Genomic DNA, 22,493 nt, shown 5'->3' on the forward strand with positions numbered 1-22,493 from the left:
CTCATTTAGACTATGATGGCTGATATATGCCAACAGGTGTGCAAAAGTTGCTTCATTTTGAATTGGCGCAGACACACACACACACACAAAAGCATATAGTTTCTTTGTAAAGTATGTTTAATAAAAAAAGGTTTTCTGGGATTTAGCCAAAAAAAAAAGGCTTGCTGGGAAGTAAGGTCTCAAGTTAAAAGAAGGGGAACTTTTTTTTTTTTTTTTTTTTTTTTCAATTGGAGAGAAAAAATTTGAACCCTAGATATCTCTGCTAAAAACAACATGAGGTATTAGTTACATTACAAGGCCCTTCGTAGAACGGGAAAACACTTTAGTGAATTTCACCGTGAATTTATATAAGGAATTTTTTTTATTATTATTAGTTGGGAGAAGGGAGATTTAAACCATGGATGCCTCCATTAAAAAAACAATTGAGCAATTCAAAGGGCAATTGTAAGTGCTCAAAAAATACAGGTCCAAGCCCACTTAGATCAATAGTATCTTGTCCTTCAAATCAAGCCCAAACAATAGAATTTGTTAAGAGAGTGAGAAACAAGTCCAAGTGCAATACTACACTAAGCCCAAGCTTAAGGCTAAAGAGCCCAGATTAATAGATTGAGGTGATTTAATCAACAATAGAGGATAAAGTCCTCCTTGAGTAAGTCTGAGGATCAACTCCTTGTATATAAATTTAGTTCAAGTTTTACCCAAGGCTGGTCGTAGTTCTGTTTCCTATTCTAATGGTTCTTAAAATGTTCATCCCTTTTTTTCTTGGTGATTCTCTTATTTTTATATCCCTTTTCCATGCATCCTAGCCCTCTACCTGTATGTCTTAGGGCACTTCATAGGATACTTCTCCCTTCAAGACTTTGCTAAAAGTGGTAGAAAGGGCTGTTAGTTGTGAAGTTATTATTCAAGGGTCATTTCCATATTAATGTAGCTGATAACGTTGTTGTAAGGTGTTAAGTTTTAGATTCCTGTAAACTAGATTGTTTAACCTAATTAATTAACCAAGTGAATATATATTTTATTATTCAGATCTAGGTTAAAACAAAAAAATCATATCATGCAAAACATCGGAAAATAAAGAACACCACAATATGATGACCGAGAAAAACCTAATCGGTAAATATCCTAAGGAGGATTTAACCTAACTATCCTCAAGGTAAAAACAGATTCACTATGAAAGAATTGAAAGTTTTACACTACAACTTAGACCATTAAGATCCTATTGCTACCTCGTGTAGAAAACTTACTACCACTATCATGTGACAGCTCCAAGTCTACGGACTACTTCTTTCTTTGATCTGCAACAACCATAAGTTCTCCTACTTGTGACTTTGAGACACTTCTCAAAGGTTTCAGATCTTCTTGAAAGTTCTTCATGCAGCAACTAAAACAACCATCAATTTCTTGATGTGAATCTTGATCTTGATATCTCTATGTATGTGTATGAAGGTAAACACCTCTCAGATCTCACAAAAGATTCAACACATAACTCAACAAAAGACTCTAGAGAGCTTTTGGATGCAAAACCCTAGATACAAAAAGAGGCACACTCTTCTCTCTTTGAAAAAACCTTTTTTAAAAATGTGCTTAGGGTTTCCTTTATATACTAGAAGAAGTAGATTTGAAACCCTAATCCTTAATGGGTTTGAACTGCTGTTTGGGCTTAATTAAAATTCTGCAAATATGACTATCGATCGATCGAGCCTGTCTCTCGATCGGTTAAACCAAGCAGTTTCTGAACTCTTCTTTCTGCAGCTTGTATATTCTTGAATTTTGACTTGTATCACCTTAAGCATTGTCTAACAATACCTATAGACTTTAGGATCTATATCTAGACAAGTTTTTGTTCATGATTTGCCAATTGTTCTAAACTTTTAGAACCTAACATAAGGCATTGAATGCGGAGGTGGGAGGTATGTCCTTCAAGAAACTTCCTCCCACCATCCCTGTCCTCGTTGTTATCTTTTCTCCTCCCCTCGGGTCTTCACAGGATATTGATTGTCCTGATTCTCTTGCTCTCTATGGGTGGGTGGCCTTAAGGCTCGCTTACGCTTCTGGGTATTAGATTAGGCTAGTTAATCCCCGGCCTAGAACTCTTCAGTCCTCATACTCCACACAATAGCCCTCTAAAACCTTGCTACCAGAAGCTACTCTAAGAGTGAGGTTTTAGTAGCAATGGGAAGGCTGGTACGTGCCAAACGCGTTCCCACGCGGGGACATCATTTCACTTGTCTTATGAACACTCCTAACGCTTTGATATCCATGTTGCTATAGTTATTGCATCAGGCGGTTGCTTGTCCCCCCACGTTATATGATGCAATGATGATCCAATGGTCCAAATTTCTTAGGGTAAATGAGCAGGAAATTTATAGCTCATTTCCCACCTCTATATAAAGGGAGAATGGGAGTAATTTTCAGATTTGCATGCTCTCGAAAAGCAGCAGTCCAAGGATCAACTTTCATCGCTTGTAATTGCCTTTGGCCTTTCATCTATTGCCCTGAAGGAAAATCTTTTTCTTTTTCTTTTTCTTCTTACTTTTACCTGATAGAGACACATGGATAGGTTCGCCAAACTAGTTGATACCCCTGAGGGCATGGCTGCTTTAAGGGAAAAGTACAAAAACCCTAACGGTGTAGAATTTAAGTACTGTGAGTTAGGAGAGTGGTCAGTTAGTAAACCACCCGAGACAGTTGTCATTCCAATGATTGCCATTATTAAAGGTGGAATACAAATTCCCATGGGTAGAGTTATTAGGGACATCCTTATTAACTTTAGGCTTTGCCCCACCTAATGCTCACCCAACCTATTAAGGGTCCTTGGTAGCGTAGACATGCTAAATCAAAAAATAAGGAACAATCTTACTTGTCACGACGTAAATTGGGTTTATAATTGTCAAAAAGGTAAATAAACGGGCTACGTTTTTAGGTGTAGAGTGCCCTTTGTTAGGTTGATTTTCTTGTATTCCTGAGTCCAATAAGGGTATGGATGAAGATTTCCTCAACGTCTCGAGTGAATGGCACGATGATTTGTATTGCCTTACCTAAGATGAGGAACCAAGTGGGGTACCCGATGACTTAGAATGACTTAGATTGCCTTCCCTTCTTATTTTGCCTCCTTTATTTTCAAATTTTGCTTTAATTAACACCTTTTCTTGTTTCCTTTGCAGACGAGTTTCATACTGCCCTAAACAAAAACCTGGTGAACTTTGTAGACTTTAATCGGATTTCGCAATTGGAGATTTTCCTTTATCGAGATAGCCAACTTCGGGCGGTACACATAATCCTAAGATTCAAGCCTATATCCAAGTGTTTCTAATCTCCCAAGCACGTGATTAAAGCCAAAGACCTGAGGCTCGCATTGATCGACGTTGCTGTCCTCGAATTCTTGACCGAACCTCTTCCATCTGATACTTAGGACACTGGGTTATCTGCTCCACTTGTAGCTAAGCTCCTTTACTCTTACGAGCAACCTCTTCCCTCTAATGAAGAGTAGGAAGAGACAGCATCCGAACCTACCCAAGAAGACATAGAGAAAGATTTTGAGGTTTTTTATTGCGCTTACTCCGAAGATCCCCCAAAACCTAGTCATCGTCGCCTTGTTGCTACTCAAGTTAGTACTAGTCAAGAAGCAACTAACATTCCTGAAGCAATGGTGCTCAAGGAAAAAAATGCCTGACTTGCTAGCCCCGCTCACTACTTATGCTGAGGGGAATGCTCCTGCAGTTCCTGTTGTACCTCGACCCCCTACTTCTACTCCACCTCATTCCTTTGCTACTAATGTTGCTGAGAAGAAGAGAAAAAGGGGAAAATAGACTAAGAATGAGAGCTTTGAAGAGGGGTAGATACCCCAATCCACTCAACAGCCGCCTTTTAAGGAGCCCAGAATTATAAGGGTGCAATAAAAGAAGGGCACTTCTGCTGAGACAGGTAAAAGCGTTGAATGGGAGCAGCGCTCTAAGGCCACTATATGGAACCTAGCCATTGTGCTCAACACAGGAGACCCCATCAAATCTAAGGCAACCATTAGGGATGCCCAAAAGGGCAGGTTCGGGCTAGTGTTTGAGTGCCTTGAGAAGGCCCTACTTCTTACTGATGACATGCAGGAACTAAAGGGGCTGAGGAAACGCGAAGTGTTCCTCTAACAAAAGAGGGACCTTGTAAAGATTGGCTTCTATACCTCAGTTTCTATACAACTTACTCATATCTTTTATGTTAAGAATTGTAACATATGTATACATTTTTTCTTAAAAACAAGCCATGCAATCGTCTTTTGTGGCCAAGGAATGGGTCGACCATGCTCTCTCAAAGTCCCGAGAAATGGAGAGTAAACTGGCCCATTTGGATAAGGCTATGGCTTAGGCAAAGAAGAAGTATAAGGACTCACTCTTCCACCTAGTCGAGGCCAAGAGGGGGTGCAAGAACACCGAACTTCTTTGTGAGGGTTTGAAAAGCAAGCTGAAGAGTTGCGGGTTTCATTGAAGAATATTGAAATGCAACTAGCTTCGGAAAAAGAGCAAATCAAGCTCTAGCAAAAGGAACTTGAGGGCAAGGATGATGAAAAGGCAAAGGTTGAACAAGTCGCTTATGATGCTGGTATGACCAAGACCGTCCAAAGCTTAACTGCCCAACTCAGAGATGTGGCTCGGGCCTTCTATCTCAAAGTTTGGGGTGAAGCCATTAATGCTGCTAGAGTTGGTGTTGACTCTGATCTTTGAGGGCTTGACAAAGTTTACTATCCCCCAGCTTTTCGTGTTGCTACCAGCTATACCCTTCCTCAGCTAAATCCAAGCACTAACTCCTCGGCGCCCAAATCCTTGGCAGCCCTAACTTCTAAGCCTTCTATTAAGAAAGAAAAGTAGACTCCAGCCCCAGTGGTGGAACTAGAATCAGAAGAAGTTGAAGAGCTGAGCATAGCATAGCTCCGTTAAGTTTAGCACTTAGGCAAATTTTGCAACGGGCTAGGTTTAGCAAACGCTCTTTTTTTTTTTTCTTCTTCTTTTTTAGTTTTGCCCAATTTGTAAACATTTTTCTGAACTTTGAATGAATATATCCAAATTCTATTACATTCTCATTTTGTTTAAATACTTACTTTCTCGTTACTTTGCAAAATATAATACACACTCTCCTTATTAAAGTGTATAGTTTCAAGTATATGAAGTCATCATCAACTAAATTTAAGCCTAATAATATGATTCAAGTGAAAAGAGTTTGAACCGAATCCAAAACATTATTAATAATAATATCTACGCAAATTGTTTACATTCCATGGACGTGGAACAACATTCTCGTCCAAATTTTCTAAGTAATATGCCCTAATACTAGCTACTGATGTGATATGATAGGGACCTTCCCAATTAGGCCCTAACTTTCCCCACGATGGATTCTTCACAATTCCTACTACTTTCCTTAAGACCAGGTCCCCAATTGCATGAAGGGTCCCCAAAGCCTTTTGCAGCCTTCACAATTCCTGCTACTTCCCCCAGTATGAGTGCCACAAATCCCTTTATGCACTTCGTCCAACAAGGGGTCTACAGCTTCAGGATGGACACATAGTAAATATGGTCCCGAGTAGGAGTGTTTGTACAACTTCTGCTCCTCAAAAAGTCAATATCGTGGAGCTTTTCTTCGAATCTTCTCGGCCTCACCTTTGTCTTCGAGTAGTGACTTATTCCTTAAGAACAAAACTAATGGGTCCATCCAACTTGGACCCTGTATGCTATGTATTCTGTTCGGTGTTTGATCACTATGGCTGAGGACCACCATATCCTTGATGATTATAACCCGAGGGAGGCCTAATCTTAAAGAGGTGGCCAACATAGCCAACGAATCAGCATGAGAGTTCTGACCTCTTGAGATCTACCTTATGGAGAAAGCTTTAAAGCTGGATTGAGCCTACCTGACTTTGATGAGATATCCTTGCATTTGTTGGTCCCTGGCCCCAAATTCTCCATTGACTTGCCTAACCACTAGTCTCGAATCCGTGAAAACCTCTACAACTTTTCCTCCTAGCTTGCTAACCATTGCCATTCTAGCTAATAAAGCTTCATATTTTGCTTCATTGTTTGTGGCTAGAAATCTTAATCTTAAGGATATTTCCACAGTTATCTTCTCAAGGGATATTAAGACAATTCCCATACTAGATTCTTTCTAATTAGCTATACCATCAGTATAAACTTCCCAAGATGGAAGATAGGGAGTGGAGACTACCAAGATCTTAGAACCTGACATCTTGCCTCTCACAAAATCCTCGGTAAACTCAGAAACTAAGGCTGCTAGGATTTGTCCCTTTATATCCGTCCGGGGCGTATATTTGATATCAAAAGCACCAAGCATCATTCCCCCCTTGGCAATCCTCCCCGTGTAGTCAGATTTTCGAAGCAATGCTTGTAGAGGGAGTTAGGTAAGAATGACCACGGTATGCACTTGGAAATAATAAGGGAGTTTCCAACTTGCATGTATAATGGCCAAAACTACCTTCTCTAAGGGCAAGTAGCGAGTTTCTACTTCTTGCAAGGATTTGTTGACGTAGTAAATAGGCCTTTGTACCCCATCATTTGTTCTAACCAAGACTAGACTTACTGCATGATTAGTAACTGCTATATAAGCATATAAAACCTCCTCATTCTCGGGTCGAGAGAGATATGAGGATGTGATAAGTACCACTTTAATTCCTCAAAAGCATTAATACATTCCTTTGTCCACTCAAAATTCTTCCACTTATGGAGGAGTTGAAAGAATGGTTGACAACGCTCTGTTAACCAGGAGATGAACCTATTTAAGGCAGCCGTCATTCCTGTTAGCTTCTGTACTTCTTTGGAATTCCAAGGTGGATGCAGGTTATTTATGGCTTTTATATGATTGGGATTAACCTCATATAACCCAAAAACTTGCCCGAATTGACACCAAAAGAGCATTTAGAAGCATTAAAATTGCAACTTGTGCTCCCTAAGCACCAAAAACACATTTCCCAAGTCATTCAAATGCTCCGAATTTGCTTACTTTGTACAACCATGTCGTCAATATATGCCTCCACACTCTTCCTGATCTAAAACTCAAACATTCGGGTTACCATTCTCTGATACGTGGATCTAGCATCTTTTAAGCCAAAAGGCATTACACAGTAATGGTAATTCCCAATAAGGGATTGAAAAGCTATCTTCTCTTGGTTGGGGAGGGCTAGAGGTATTTGGTGATACCCTAGAAGGCATCTAGAAAACTCACCTGAGGATGCCCAATAGTCATCCACTAGTTGATCAATCTGAGGTATGGGGAAAGGATCCTTTGGACATGCTTTATTCAAATCCGTGAAATTAACACACACTCACCACTTCCTGTTCTTCTTTTTTAACCACTACAGTATTAGCTAGCCATTTAAGGTAAAAAGATTCCTTGATTGCCCCTGCTTGCTTGAGTTTGATCACCTCTTCCTTCACTGCCTAGGCATGCTCCTTTGAAGAGCTCCATGTGGTTTCCTTTTTGGTATAGCTCTAGGATTCACATTCAAATGATAGCATATAAAGTCCGGGTTGACTCTTGGTGCCTCATAAGCATTTTAGGAAAAAACATCCACATTATCATTCAAAAAGCCTATAAACTCCTCTTTTCCAACAGAGGTAGTTGAGCCCCCACTTGAAAATACCTATCTCCATCCGATCCAATCATCACTTTGTCTAACTCCTCACAGAGCAAACCCTACTGCTCAGTCCTGAGGTCCCCCTCGGGGTTCATTAATTGCTACGAGGCCTCTTTTGATGCAAAAGAAGCCTTATCCAATGTTTGTTGTCTGATAGCAGCCACTAGGATTGTCTAGCCATTGTCTAACTTTCAACAAGTTCCTTAACTTGGCCCTCGGTGGGGTATTTAACTTTTAGGTGCAAGGTAGATGACACCGCTCCCATGAAATGGAACTAGGGCCTTGCCAAAATAGCTGTATAAGGGCAATAAACTTCATTCCCTGCTTGCACGAGTAGCTTAATCATTCCTCGGGGAATCATAGTTCTCCCATCAAATCCAACCAAAGGGGAGTCATACCTGTTCAAGTCCTCAGGCTTGAGGTTCAGTCCCTTATAAAATTCTAGGTACATTATCTCAACTCCACTTCCCTAATCTATTAGGACTCTCTTCACATCATATCCCCCAATCTGCAGGGTCACGACTAGGGCATCGTCATGGGGTTGGAGGGTCCCAACCGTATCTTCCTCAGAGAAGCCCAAAGTCAGTAATGATTCAAGCCTAACCTTCTTAGATTTTCAGATTTGCTCCTCGAGCTCTAGCTTCAATGCCACTGACATGCCACTTGAAAGTGAACCCTACCACGACTAGGAGTGGTAAAAATCACATCGATTTTTCTGAAAGGTGGCCGAGGAGCAACTTCCTTTTGATACCCTACTCCGATCTGACTTGCTTGCCCTAAAGGCTGGTGCATGAATTGCTTCAGCTTATCAGCTTTCACCAACTGATTTAGATGATCATGCAAAGTTTTGTAATCCTTAGTTGTGTGTCCTCTATCCTGATGATACTAGCAGTAAAGACTTTGATTATGCTTGGATGGATCTACTCCCATCTTATTAGGCCATGTGAAATAAGGCTCATTCTTGATTCTTGAGGATTTGATATATTGACTCCTTAAACACCGAATTTACTACTTCTGTGTTAGCCCTAAAGGATTTATTAGCAAACTCTCTTGGATCAGCTATGATTGTACCTCTCTGGCCGAGTATCTTTTCTTTTAAGGGGGAAGACTTTGGTTTTTACCTTTCCTTGGGTTTGATCCTCCTCGACCCGCTTATGGTTATCAATTCGATCCATAAGCTGACGCATATTTAGGAGGGTTTCGTAAACAAGGATTTTCTCAAGTCTTGTTTTGTTGGGAGCCTAACCTTAAAGGTCCTGATGGCCACATCCTCAAAATCCCCATCAATTTCATTAAATGTTCCCTAGTATCTGTCAGGCTTAGGGACCTTGTTGTACGTCACAAACCTAGCTCCGAAGGCCCTTGTCAACTCTTTATAGGAACCCATAGAACCCTCTTCTAGCACATTAAACCATCTCATAGCAACAGGTTTGAGGCTAGAAGGAAAGACGTAATACTTGAGAGCCTCATTCCTTGAATGAATGGCCATCCTTTGATTAATGACTCACATGCTCCACGAGATTAGTCCTCCCATTGTAAATAATAAAAGTGGGCTGGGTGAAACGATGAGGGAGCTTGGCCCTATTAATTCTTCGTGTGAAGGGTGACTTAGCATTTGGCGTAGAGCTTTGCTTATTGCATCATTTCACATGCTCTTAGGGAATGAGCTATCTTCGTCCCTTTTACTATGTCTCTCCACCTTATCCAAGCATGAAGATGCAGAGAAAGATTCATTAGGGGGAGTCTTAGACCTCGGTCTATAACTACAATCTTCAAATCCTGAACTTGAAGGGGGTGTACGATTTCCCCTATCGTTCACCCTACGACGCAATTTTTTGTGTAGATAATCAATCTCCAACCTGAGATTTTGTCTCTTGTTCATGGGAAACATGACTCCTAGTCCTTGAGTGGCTCCTACTAGTATGCCATATGTGTTGCGTTTTCACCCTAACGCTTGGAGTTCGATCATGCTCTCGATCTCTCCTTCGTTCTAGACTGACAAAGTGGTCCACACGCTGCGAGGCAACAGATTCCTCTCTACTTTTTCTGGAGTTAGCGACAACTTTGGAGAAGTGAATTGCAGATGTTTCCCACAAATAGCACCAATTGTAAGTGCTCAAAAAATAGAGGTCCAAGCCCACTTAGATCAGTGGTACCTTGTCCTTCAAATCAAGCCCAAACAATAGAATTTGTTGAAAGAGTGAGAAACAAGTCCAAGTGCAATACTACACTAAGCCTAAGCTTAAGGCTAAAGAGCCCAAATTAACAAATTAAGGAGATTTATTCAACAATTGAGGATAAAGTCCTCATCGAGCAAGTTTGAGGATCAACTCCTTGTATACAAATTCAGTTCAAGTTTTACACAAGGCAATTCACAGTTTTGTTTCCTATTCTAATGATTCTTAAAATGTTCATTCCTATTTTCTAGGGGGTTTTCTTCATTTTATATCCCTTTTCCATGCATCCCAACCCTCCCCATGTATGTCTCAGGGCACTTCATAGGATACTTGTCCCATCAAGACTCTGCTAAAGTTGGTAGAAAGGGTTACTAGTTGTGAAGTTACAGTTTAGGGGTCATTTCCACATTAATGTAGCTGATAAAGTTGTTGTAAGGCATTGAATACGGAGGTGGAAGGTATGTCCTTCAGGAAACTTCCTCCCCTCGGGTCTTCATAGGATATTGATTGTCCTGATTCTCTTGATCTCCTCAGGTGGGTGTCCTCGGGGCTCGCTTACCCTCCTGGGTCTTGGATTAGGCTTGTTTATCCTTGGCCTAAACTCTTCAATCCTTGGACTCCACACAACAACAATATTCAAGAAACCATGCTATAATAAGTTGAGCAAGCTTGTCAACATTTTGCATATGATTACCCATTTACCTTTAAACAAATTGTATTAGAAATTTTTAACAGGCTTGACTACGCAATCTCACAGCAATAACCAGCAGGCACATAAAGGAACCATAAATCACAACAATGTCAATTATTTTAATATTACAAAAAAGAGTTTTCAGTTTTACTTGGTGGAGGCCAAACACAAGTACTACCAGATGGAGAGGATGGAAGGAGTTCTTTCCATTGACTCTCTCCCATACACTAGTCAACATATCTGAAAAATTATACAATTGTTTAGACATAATCTGACAATGACATATCAATATATATATATATATATATAAAAGTAGAGACCTCATGCGAAAATGCATGAGGTCCTGCCATGTGGCACTCTAAGCTTCCATTTAGTCTTTTTAACCTTTTTTAAATTAAATTTTTTAACTGTAACCTAATAATTTATAGTAACTTATTTTTACTGTCACATATATGGCATAAGGTTGACAATGACCAAACAATTGTAATCTCCTAAAAAAAATAACCACGTTGTCAAAGTAGATGAAAAGACCAAGCCCATAAATATTGACCCAAATATGAATTTTCCACCAACATGTAGCTGAAAGGCTACAACCTTTGACCAACCCCAATTTTCAACCCTTGCCAATGTGTACCTCAAAAGATAACCCATGCTAAACACCCCACCAACGTGTAGCTCAAAGGCTACAATCTGAATTCCCACCAACGTGTACCTCAAATGCTAACCCATGCCAACTCTTAACACCCCACCAACGTGTAGCTCAAAGGCTATCATCTGAATTCCCCACCAACGTGTAGTTCAAAGGCTAACCCTAGCCAAGGCTGACCCACCTCACAGTTCAGTAGATGAAAGCTTAAATATTTACACACAAACCCTTTTCTTCCTTCCCATCTTTAGATGAAACCCAGCCAAGAATTTCAATCACAGCGAACCTCTGTTTCTCTATACAAAAACTGTTAAACTTCTAAGAAAACAATAGTTTCCATTCCAACTTAGTGATTATCTGTACAAACACTCTTCAACTTCTAAAAAAAACAACGGTTTTCACTTCGACTTGGTGATTATTTGAAGACATAAATGCAGGAGCTTAAAAGATTTCAGCGTTTAGTATTTTGGGCTTCAATGCAGCCACTTCCAACCAATTATACAATGCAGTTAACACCGGGTAAATGCCACTTGATTTATGAAATTGAAGAGTTAGTTTCATTTAATGTTTGTTTTGCATGTTGTAAAATCTGTTCTTTTATATATCTCCATCTCCTTATGTCTCAAAACTTATGCCACTATAATTTATCACAATTCATTTCAGAGAGGTATGTTTACTTTCTTAATTTTATGTTCCTCTTAAATAGTTTGTATATTAATTTATTTTTGAAGCTCAAAATACTACGTTTGTTGTTATGCCACTATAATCTTACATCTCATTTCACATTCGTTGTTAATTTCATGTTTCTCTTCAACAGTTTGTTTATTGATTTGTTGTTTATTTAGTTTAGCCATCTTTGAAAACTATTTATAATTCAATAGTTGTTAACCCACCGAAACAATATTGATTTGTTTGTTGAACCAAAAAAAGAAAACACAAATAAAACAAAACAAAGGAAGTATTTACAATTAATTTCAAATTCCTTTTCAAAATCCATGTTTCTCTTTAATAGTTTGTTTATTGATTTGTTGTTTATTTAGTTTAGCCATCTTTGAAAAATATTTATAATTCAATAGTTGTTAACCCACAAAAACAATATTGATTTGTTTGTTGAACCAAAAATAAATAAATAAATAAAAATAAAACACAAATAAAACAAAACAAAAGAAGTATTTACAATTAATTTCAAATTCTTTTTCAAAAACCACGAGGTCCCTTAACAGTTTTGAGTAGAGGAATTTATTGGGGGAAATGAAGGCTGCAAGACTTGCGTGCCAAAAAAGGCGTATAATCATGTACAAGAAAAGGATGGCCAAGATGCACTCCACAAACATAGTGTCATCAAAGAAATTTGGAGGTGGAAGCCATAGGAGTAAAAAGCATAAAGACATAGCAATGATCCATGATACATATAGTTGTAAGCGAGCAAGACTTAACAGGAGAACGGTACTCAACCTTAACTGTACTCGGGAAAGTAGTTCAAATGCTTAATGCTTGTGGCAATCAACCCCTTCAGTTATAAATGTTTTTTCTCATTCGATTGTTGGGCTTAATGGTGATGTTGCTACAACAACTACTGTGAAAGAATTCAGGATACATCTACCTACAAATGCCAGTGCCTTGGATAAGCATCTGCCTACAACTAAGCTTACAGGTACTAATTTCATAATTTGGAATAATTGTAATGATATAGTAATTAGCTTGGTTGGAGTATTTCTTTGGTTGTCACTTGCCTAAAAGTCTATTGAAAATTACACAGTTGCTAAGATTTTTGATGCACCTTTAAATGAGAAAAAGGTATGGAACAAAAAAAAAAGAAAAAAAAAAGCACAAGCCAATATGCTATATTTTTTCTTTCTCTACACTATACTGATGTAAATAATGTGCTCAAACTTAATATGAATGCAAATACCTATGCAAATTCTTAGCGACAACAAATCTGCCAGCACAAACTTTACAAGATCCAACTAAGAATCTTCCAGTGCCATTTCATCAATGATCAACATAAATGATGCAAAAAAAGGAGAAAATGATAAAATCTCACAAATTGAACAAATAAGGACAGACCAAACTCCAAACGTTGAAGATAAAGAAATAGATGATGATAATATACCCCTCATTATGCTCTACAAGCGTCGACATACTTCAAAAAACAAAGCATTCAAGAAAAAAAAAAATGCAATAAAGCTCTTTATTACATCACAAAATAAATAACAATAATATGGAATGAATTATCATGCTTTTATCAACTTTTATAAAGCTCTTTATTACATCACAAAATAAATATCAATAATATGGAATGTTACCATACTTTTATTATACAATATTACAATATAGTTGATTCTTTTTTGCTGATTACTTCAACAAATAATTATAATGAATATGTGTTTGCAATTTATAATTGTTACTTCTTATGATAAACTCAGTACTAACAAAGTTTTATAACAAATATGTTATAATATATGTACAATATTCTTCATAAAAAATTGTATAAACTATTACGACATTGTCCGTGCATCGCACGGGCAACTTACTAGTTACTTGTAAAGAGATAGTCCCCAATTAGTAACAAAGTCATATATGTTATCCTCATCCTTAATGTGTTAATTAATTACTAAATTGTTTATAATCCAACCATTCTAGCAATAATTCAGTACTTTCATTCATATTGGACTTGGTGCACTTGAAGCCCACGACGCTCAATTCAACAAGTCCACATTCCTCACTAATTAAAAGTTGGGACATTGAGGATAACCATCTAATTCTAAACTTCCCAAAAGTTTCCTTCAGTCTTACAAGCTCCCTGTGCCTGTACTTTCTCTTGACTCTTATCCGGGGGCCTTCACAAGCTATGGTGGACTCCAATTCACATGAAGAATCAATTGAGTTCACAGGGAATCAAAGGCCCTTCCTACAGATTCTTCCATGGAAGCACCAAAGAAATTTTCAACATGAAAAAAGAAGCCATGAGCAGGCCAATGAATTTATCACATGACATATTTTCCACAATTCTGCCTCATGTTCACTCGTGGGTTGACAAATATGGTAAATAAATCTTTTAAAGTGATTTAGTCAATTTTAGTAAATTTAGCCATTTTTAATTTTGTTGCCTTTTATTCTTTGGTACAGGTAATAATTATCTTCAATGGTTTGGCCCTAAAGCTGAACTGGTCGTTACTGAACCAGAGCTAATTAAAGAGATAATGAACAATAGAGACACCGCTTATTCAAAGCCTGAGACCGGAAACTATGCGAAGAAACTCTTAGGAGATGGGCTTGTCACTTCTGAAGGTGAAAAATGGGCAAAGATGCGGAAACTTGCTAATTATGCCTTTCATGCAGAGAGCCTCAAAGTAATCTCTTACTCTTAGTCTTACCATTTAGAATATATTATCAATTTTATCATAAAAATTTTACAAACCAGAGAGTCTATTAACATAATTCATGTCATGTCAACAATATATGTGTAACAAATAAATTTCTTTTTACATTTTGTGTGATGCGCTTGAAATTGGCATATCTATTTGTAAAACTAATAGTAAAATTTGAAATATCTTTAGTATCACTATTCTATTTTAAATGAACCAAACCCAATAACAAATTAGCATATTAAATTATTAATAAAATTCTATCCAAAAAGCATAGATATACAAATCTTGGAAATTGTCAAGAGCCTTGTGTAGTTAAAGTTCAATTAGTACTTTTTAATATTTTTAACGGAGATATTAATGATTCAAATTCCTGCCCCAGCAAATTATTTGTGTATCAAGGGAAACAATTCTTGGAAATTAGTTTATATTGTTAGAAGGAATTCACTTTTGCAGAATATGATTCCATCAATGATCAATAGCGTTGACGTGATGCTAGAAAGATGGAAACATCATGAAGGAAAAGAGGTTGAGGTATCTGAAGAATTTAGGCTATTGACATCCGAAGTGATTTCAAGGACTGCTTTTGGGAGCAGTTACTTAGAAGGGAAGAACATTTTTCAGATGTTGATGAAATTGACCTTGATATCATCTAGAAATGCTTTTAAACTCAAGTTTCCAGGCATCAGGTAAAGTCCTTTTAGTTAACCCAACAATTGGGGAACATAGGACCACTCTTCATTTAATATTCTTAGCATCCTCATGTCCTAATAGCATTCCAAAATGTGATCGATTCTAACTAGTATGTTGACAATTATAACTAACCTCGAAATTGAAACTAATGCTTAATTGTTGTTATTGTACCATTGGTCGATGTTGTCCTAATATCATTTGTCCATTTTTACAGTAAAATTTATAAAACTAATGATGAAATTGAATCGGAGGAGCTAGTAAAAGGAATACACAATGCTATATTAGAGATAATAAAGAAGAGAGAAGAGAAGGTAATGACTGGAGAGGGTAACAGCATTGGGGGTGATTTTCTTCAGCTACTTGTAGAGGCTCATCATGATACCAATGCTAGCCTAAAGATTTCAATAGAAGATTTGGTGGACGAGTGCAAAACATTTTACTTTGCTGGTCAAGAAACCACTAGTACTTTGCTTGCGTGGACTATATTTCTTCTAGCAATCCACACAGATTGGCAAGAAAAAGCAAGAAAGGAGGTGCTCAATTTATTTGGCCAACAAAATCCAAACCGGGATGGAATCACAAAACTCAAGACTGTAAGAATGTCTCAAACTCAAATCAATTACTAGTGTAAATGACAAACCATTTAACTCAATTGCAATTCTTAAATTCTTAATTTTTCTGACATTGTTTCCCATGCAGATGGGTATGATCATCAATGAGTCTCTAAGGTTATATCCACCTGCAATTGCAATAAGAAGAAAAGTCGAAAGGGAAGTTAGACTGGGGATGCTCACTCTTCCAGCTAATTTATTATTGTACATCCCAACTCTTTCGCCTCACCATGACCCCAAAATATGGGGAGAAGACGTGCATCTTTTCAAACCAGAGAGATTCTCCGAAGGTATTGCCAAGGCTACTAACAACAACATAGCTGCTTTTTTTTCCCTATGGAATAGGGCCTCGAATGTGTGGGGTTGAACTTTGCGACAACTGAAGCAAAGATTGCTCTTTCCATGATTCTACAACGCTATGCCTTCACCCTTTCCCCAGCCTATGTACACTCACCATTTCAGCTTCTTACCATTCGCTCACAACATGGAGTTCAAGTGATGCTACACTCATTGTAAAGACCAGAACTGGAAGTAAAATGTGTACAGAATATCCAGATATCAATGCCTTGGGATGTATACTGTAGCCTTTTTATTTCAGTTGTTTCTAAGCTTAATTGGGATTTGGTAGCTTGGAGAGTAAGTGAAAATCAATGTGCTGCACAAAAAGTTAATGAACATTGAATTAATAGAATCAGTAGAGACATTGAAGAGAGGGGTGACCAATATGAAGATTATGTTGATCGTTAATTAGTGTAACGTAATGGCATTTGGAGACTTTTCAGGTATCTTAAGATGTAATACGTTCTGGTCTGTTAGTTGTGTGTCATAATTAGAGTCATGACTGTTATCTTATATGCTTGAGCTTAATTTTAATTGACTATGACCTTTTTTTGATCTTGATTACATGGTTAGGTATCATCTAATATTACGCAGAATGAAGACATTAGTGGCACTGACTGGTTGAATACTTAGCTTAACAACCTCATATAGACAATGATGGCTAATATATGCTGACAGGTGTGTAAAAGTTGCTTCATTCCAAATTCACGCATACACACACACACACACAAATGAATATAGTAGTTTCTTTGTTAAGTATGTTTAACGAAGAAGGTTTGTTGGGATTTAGCCCAAAAATAAAGGTTTGCTGGGAAGTAAGGTTTCAAGTTAAAAGAAGAGGGACTTTTTTTTTTTCAATTGGAGAGGACCAAATTTGAACCCCGAATATCCCCGCTGAAAACAGCACGAGGTATTAGTTACGTTACAAGGCTCTTGGCTAGAAGAATGGAAAAACACTTTGGTGAGACCTCTCTCTCTTGTGCATGAATAATGAATTTCACCTTGAATTTAGATAAGGAATTATTATTATTATTAGTTGGGAGAAGGGAGATTTAAACCGTGAATGTCTCCATTGAAAAAAACAAATTGAGCAATTCAAAGGGAGGCAATATTCAAGAAACCATGCTATAATAAGTTGAGCAAGCTTGTCAGCATTTTGCATATGATTACACATTTACCTTTAAACAAATTGGGAAAAATCTCAAGAGAATCCCTAAACATTGAAGTAGTGGCCAAAACACCTCTAAACTTTTAATTTGACTAATTTGCTTCTTGAACTATACAAGCCTACCAAATAAAGCCATCTGTTAGTCTGTCTATTAAGTGACTAACAGAACACAACACACACATGCATTTCATTTAAATCAAAGAAAAAAAAGTCCACCACATTTTGATGCTATATAGAGAGTGCATCGCTTGAGTTTATGGTTTTGCCACTGTTCATATTTTCTGCCAGCTATCGTCGTCTGTAAATCTACAGCCATTATTGTCATCCATGTGTAAGAGGAAAGAGAGTACGCAAGCTTGAGAGAGAAACCCAGTTTGGAGAAATCTATGGATTAATCTTAAGATAGGGGGAGAGAGTTTAAGATGTGGAGATTAGATTTGGGATTAGTTCTGACTTCTGAAAGGCTAGAGCCTGAGAATTTTGGGCTATGGAGGCTACAGTTTGGCTAGAGAGAGAAAATTGAGAGAGCAAGAAATCGCTGGAGAGAAGTTAGAGAAGAGAGATGTCTTGGTCTTAGGAGCCATAGCTAGCAATGGTAGTAGCAGTCTTGAGTCAACCGTGGTGGCTGATCTGTGAGTTTGAGGGAGAGAGAGGATGATCTGTAGGTTTAGAGCGAGAAGTTGCACAAAGAAGCTTTGGTTTGGGCTTTGAGACCTTGCCGAAAACCCAAGATGGTACTTGTCCAACGAGATCCGATGGTGATGCATACCTCCAACAATTCCACAACCTCCTGGATGCTTCCTATACTTGCCGATACGGCCACGTCTAGCACTCACTATTTATGGCCTCAAACAAGTTTACATAATTTGAAACTCTCTTTTCTGTTAGCAATAGAACAGTTGAAAAGAAACTCAATTCTGGGAAGTGGTAAAAAGAACATTAAAGCAGCCATGCCAGAAGGATTAGAAGCTTATGATGAAGAAAAGAGTGACAGAAGTGTTGAAAACACATTTAGTGTGTGTTCGGCTTCAAATTAAAAAACTAGCTTATTTTACTATTCAACTTATTTTTGCTACTATTCATAGGTCTCACTACACTTTTAAGTATTATTCATGGGTCCCATTGTACTATTTCAGCTAACTTTTACCTTTATCTACGGTACTTTTAATAAAAAGTTTTCAGTTTCAACAAAATAAGTAAATTCCAAACAGACTCTTATATAGTGTCTTCACAAATGTGCTTATCTTTTGACTAAAATGGAGAAGCCAATAGTTAAGACGATGGTTATATTGCCATGGTAGGTGAACTCAACATTGAAGTTGATGTGACGTATCCACACTTCTTCCTATTCCTCTTCAAATGTGTCGCCATTTTTAGGATCTCTCTCAATCAATTTGAATAGTTTTTTTTATTTTAAAGAAATGCACGTGAGTTCCATTAGTCGCTTAACAGACAAACTAACAGATGGCTTTATTTGGCAGGTTTGTATAGTTCAAGAAGCAAATTGGCCAAATTAAAAGTTTAGGGGTGTTCTGACTACTACTTCAAAGTTTAAGGGGTTTCTTGGCATTTTTCCTAAACAAATTGTATTAGAAATCCTTAACAGGCTTGACTATGCAATCTCACAGCAATAACCGACAGGCACACAAAGGCAACATAAATTACAACAATGTCAATTTTTTTAATATTACAAAAAGGAGTTTTCAGTTTTACTTACCTAGTGGAGGCCAAACACAAGTACTGCCAGATGGAGAGGATGGAAGGAGCTCTTTCCATTGAATCTCTCCCATACACTAGTCAACATATTTGAAAACTATACATTGGTTTAGACATAATCTGACAATGACATACTACGTGTAAAGAGAAAGTCCCCAAGTAAAAAAGTCATATATATATATATATATATTAATAAATTATTAAATTGTTTATAATATCATCATGGTAAGATCCAACAATTCTACATTTGTCAATACTCTTACTCTAGCGAGACATTCTAGCAATAATTCAGTACTTTCATTCATATTGGACTTGGTGTACTTGAAGCCCACAAAACTCAATTCAACAAATCCACATTCATCACAAATTAAAAGTTGAAACATTGAGGATAACAAAAGTTTCCTTCAGAAAGAGAAAATGGGTGCTGTTGAAATCCTTGTAATCAGTCTTACAAGCTCCCTGTGCCTATACTTTCTCTTGACTCCCATCCGGGGCCTTCACAAACTATGGTGGACTCCAATTAACATGAAGAGTCAATTGAGTTCACAGGGAATCAAAGGTCCTTCCTACAGATTCTTCCATGGAAGCACCAAAGAAATTTTCAACATGAAAAAAGAAGCCATGAGCAGGCCGATGAATTTATCACATGACATATGTTCCACAATTCTGCCTCATGTTCACTCGTGGGTTGACAATTATGGTAAATAAATCTTTCAAAGTGATTTAGTCAATTTTAGTAAATTTAGCCATTTTTAATTTTGTTGCCTTTTATTCTTTGGTACAGGTAATAATTATCTTCAATGGTTTGGCCCTAAAGCTCAACTGGTCGTTACTGAACCAGAGCTAATCAAAGAGATAATGAACAATAGAGACACTGCTTATTCAAAGCCTGAGACCGAAAACTATGCGAATAAACTCTTAGGAGATGGGCTTGTGACTTCTGAAGGTGAAAAATGGGCAAAGATGCGGAAACTTGCTAATTATGCCTTTCATGCAGAGAGCCTTAAAGTAATCTCTTACTCTTAGTCTTACCATTTAGAATATAGTATCAATTTTATCATAAAAATTTGACAAACCAGAGAGTCTATTAACATAATTCATGTCACGTCAACAATATATGTGTAGCAAATAAATTTCTTTTTACTTTTTGTATGATGCGCTTAAAATTGGCATATCTATTTGTAAAGCTAATAGTAAAATTTGTAATATCTTTAGTATCACTATTCTATTTTAAATGAACCAAACCCAATAACAAATTAGCATATTAAATTATTAATAAAATTCTATCCAAAAAGCATAGATATACAATCTTGGAAATTGTCAAGAGCCTTGTGTAGTTAGAGTTCAATTAGTACTTTTTAATATTTTTGACGGAGATATCAATGATTCAAATTCCTGCCCAGCAAATTATCTGTGTATCAAGGAAAACAATTCTTGGAAATTAGTTTATACTGTTAGAAGGAATTCACTTATGCAGAATATGATACCATCAATGATCAGTAGCGTTGAGGTGATGCTAGAAAGATGGAAACATCATGAAGGAAAAGAGATTGAGGTATCTGAAGAATTTAGGCTATTGACTTCCGAAGTGATTTCAAGGACTGCTTTTGGGAGCAGTTACTTAGAAGGGAAGAACATTTTTCAGATGTTGATGAAATTGGCCTTGATAGCATCCAGAAATGCTTTTAAACTCAGGAATCCTGGCATCAGGTAAAGTCCTTTTAGTTAAACCAACCATTGGGGAACATAAGACTACTCTCCATTTAATATTCTTAGCATCCTCATGTCTTGATAGCATTCCAAAATGTGACCGACACTAACTAGTATGTTGACAATCATAACTAACCTCGAAATTTTGAAACTAATGCTTATTGTTGTTATTGTACCATTGGTCGATGTTGTCCTAATATCATTTCTCTATTTTTACAGTAAAATTTATAAAACTAATGATGAAATTGAATCGGAGGAGCTTGTAAAAGGAATACACAATGCTATATTAGAGATAATAAAGAAGAGAGAAGAGAAGGTAATGACTGGAGAGGGTAACAGCATTGGGGGTGATTTTCTTCAGCTACTTGTAGAGGCTCATCATGATACCAATGCTAGCCTAAAGATTTCAATAGAAGATTTGGTGGACGAGTGCAAAACGTTTTACATTGCTGGTCAAGAAACCACTAGTACTTTGCTTGCGTGGACTATATTTCTTCTAGCAATCCACACAGATTGGCAAGAAAAAGCAAGAAAGGAGGTGCTCAATTTATTTGGCAAACAAAATCCAAACCCAGATGGAATCACAAAACTCAAGACTGTAAGAATGTCTCAAACTCAAATCAATTACTAGTGTAAATGACACACCATTTAGCTCAATTGCAATTCTTAAATTTTTTAATTTTTCTGACATTGTTTCCCATGCAGATGGGTATGATCATCAATGAGTCTCTAAGGTTATATCCACCCGTAATTGCAATCACAAGAAAAGTTGAAAGGGAAGTTAGAACGGGGAAGCTCACTCTTCTAGCTAATTTATTATTGTACATCCCAACTCTTGCGCTTCACCATGACCCCAAAATATGGGGAGAAGACGTGCATCTTTTCAAACCAGAGAGATTCTCAGAAGGTATTGCCAAGGCTACTAACAACAACATAGCTGCTTTTTTTCCCTATTGAATAGGGCCTCGAACTTGTGTGGGGTTGAACTTTGCTACAACTGAAGCAAAGATTGCTCTTTCCATAATTCTACAACGCTATGCCTTCACTCTTTCCCCAGCCTATGTCCACTCACCATTTCAGGTTGTTACCATTCGCCCACAACATGGAGTTCAAGTGATGCTACACTCATTGTAAAGACCAGAACTGGCAGAAAAATGTGCACAGAATATCCAGACATCAATGCCTTGGGATGTATATTGTAGCCTTTTTTCTTTTTCTTTTTTTTTCATTTTAGTTATTTTTTAGCTTAATTGGGATTTGGTAGCTTGGGGAGTAAGTGAAAATCAATGTGCTACACAAAAAGCAAATGAACATTGAATTAATAGTATCAGTAGAGATATTGAAGACAGGGGTGACCAATATGAAGATTATGTTGATCATTAGTTAGTGTAACGTAATGGCATTTGGAGACTTTTCAGGTATCCCAAGATCTAATACGATCTGGTCTGTTGGTCAGGTGTCTTAATTAAAGTCATGACTGTTATCTTATATGCTTGAGCTTAATTTAATTTACTATGACCATGTTTTGATCTTGATTACATCGTTAGTGATCATCTAATATTACGCCATTAGCGGCACTGATTGGTTGAATACTTAGCTTAACAACCTCATATAGACTATGATGGCTGATATATGCCAACAGGTGTGTAAAAGTTGCTTCATTCCGAATTCGTGCACACACACACACACACACACACAAAAGCATATAGTTTCTTTGTAAAGTATGTTTAATAAAGAAGGT

General features: G+C 37.4%; 2 pseudogenes; both read left to right on the forward strand.

The window, feature by feature from the left end:
- The first annotated feature begins 12,831 nt into the window (after nucleotides 1–12,831).
- LOC142629261 (cytochrome P450 CYP749A22-like) lies at nucleotides 12,832–16,548 on the forward strand (annotated as a pseudogene).
- Nucleotides 16,549–19,450: 2,902 nt separating this feature from the next.
- Nucleotides 19,451–22,191, forward strand: LOC142629599 (cytochrome P450 CYP749A22-like; annotated as a pseudogene).
- Nucleotides 22,192–22,493: the final 302 nt, after the last annotated feature.

The sequence above is a fragment of the Castanea sativa genome, chromosome 3, assembly GCF_040712315.1.
Source record: "Castanea sativa cultivar Marrone di Chiusa Pesio chromosome 3, ASM4071231v1".
In the NCBI taxonomy this organism is placed as follows: domain Eukaryota; kingdom Viridiplantae; phylum Streptophyta; class Magnoliopsida; order Fagales; family Fagaceae; genus Castanea; species Castanea sativa.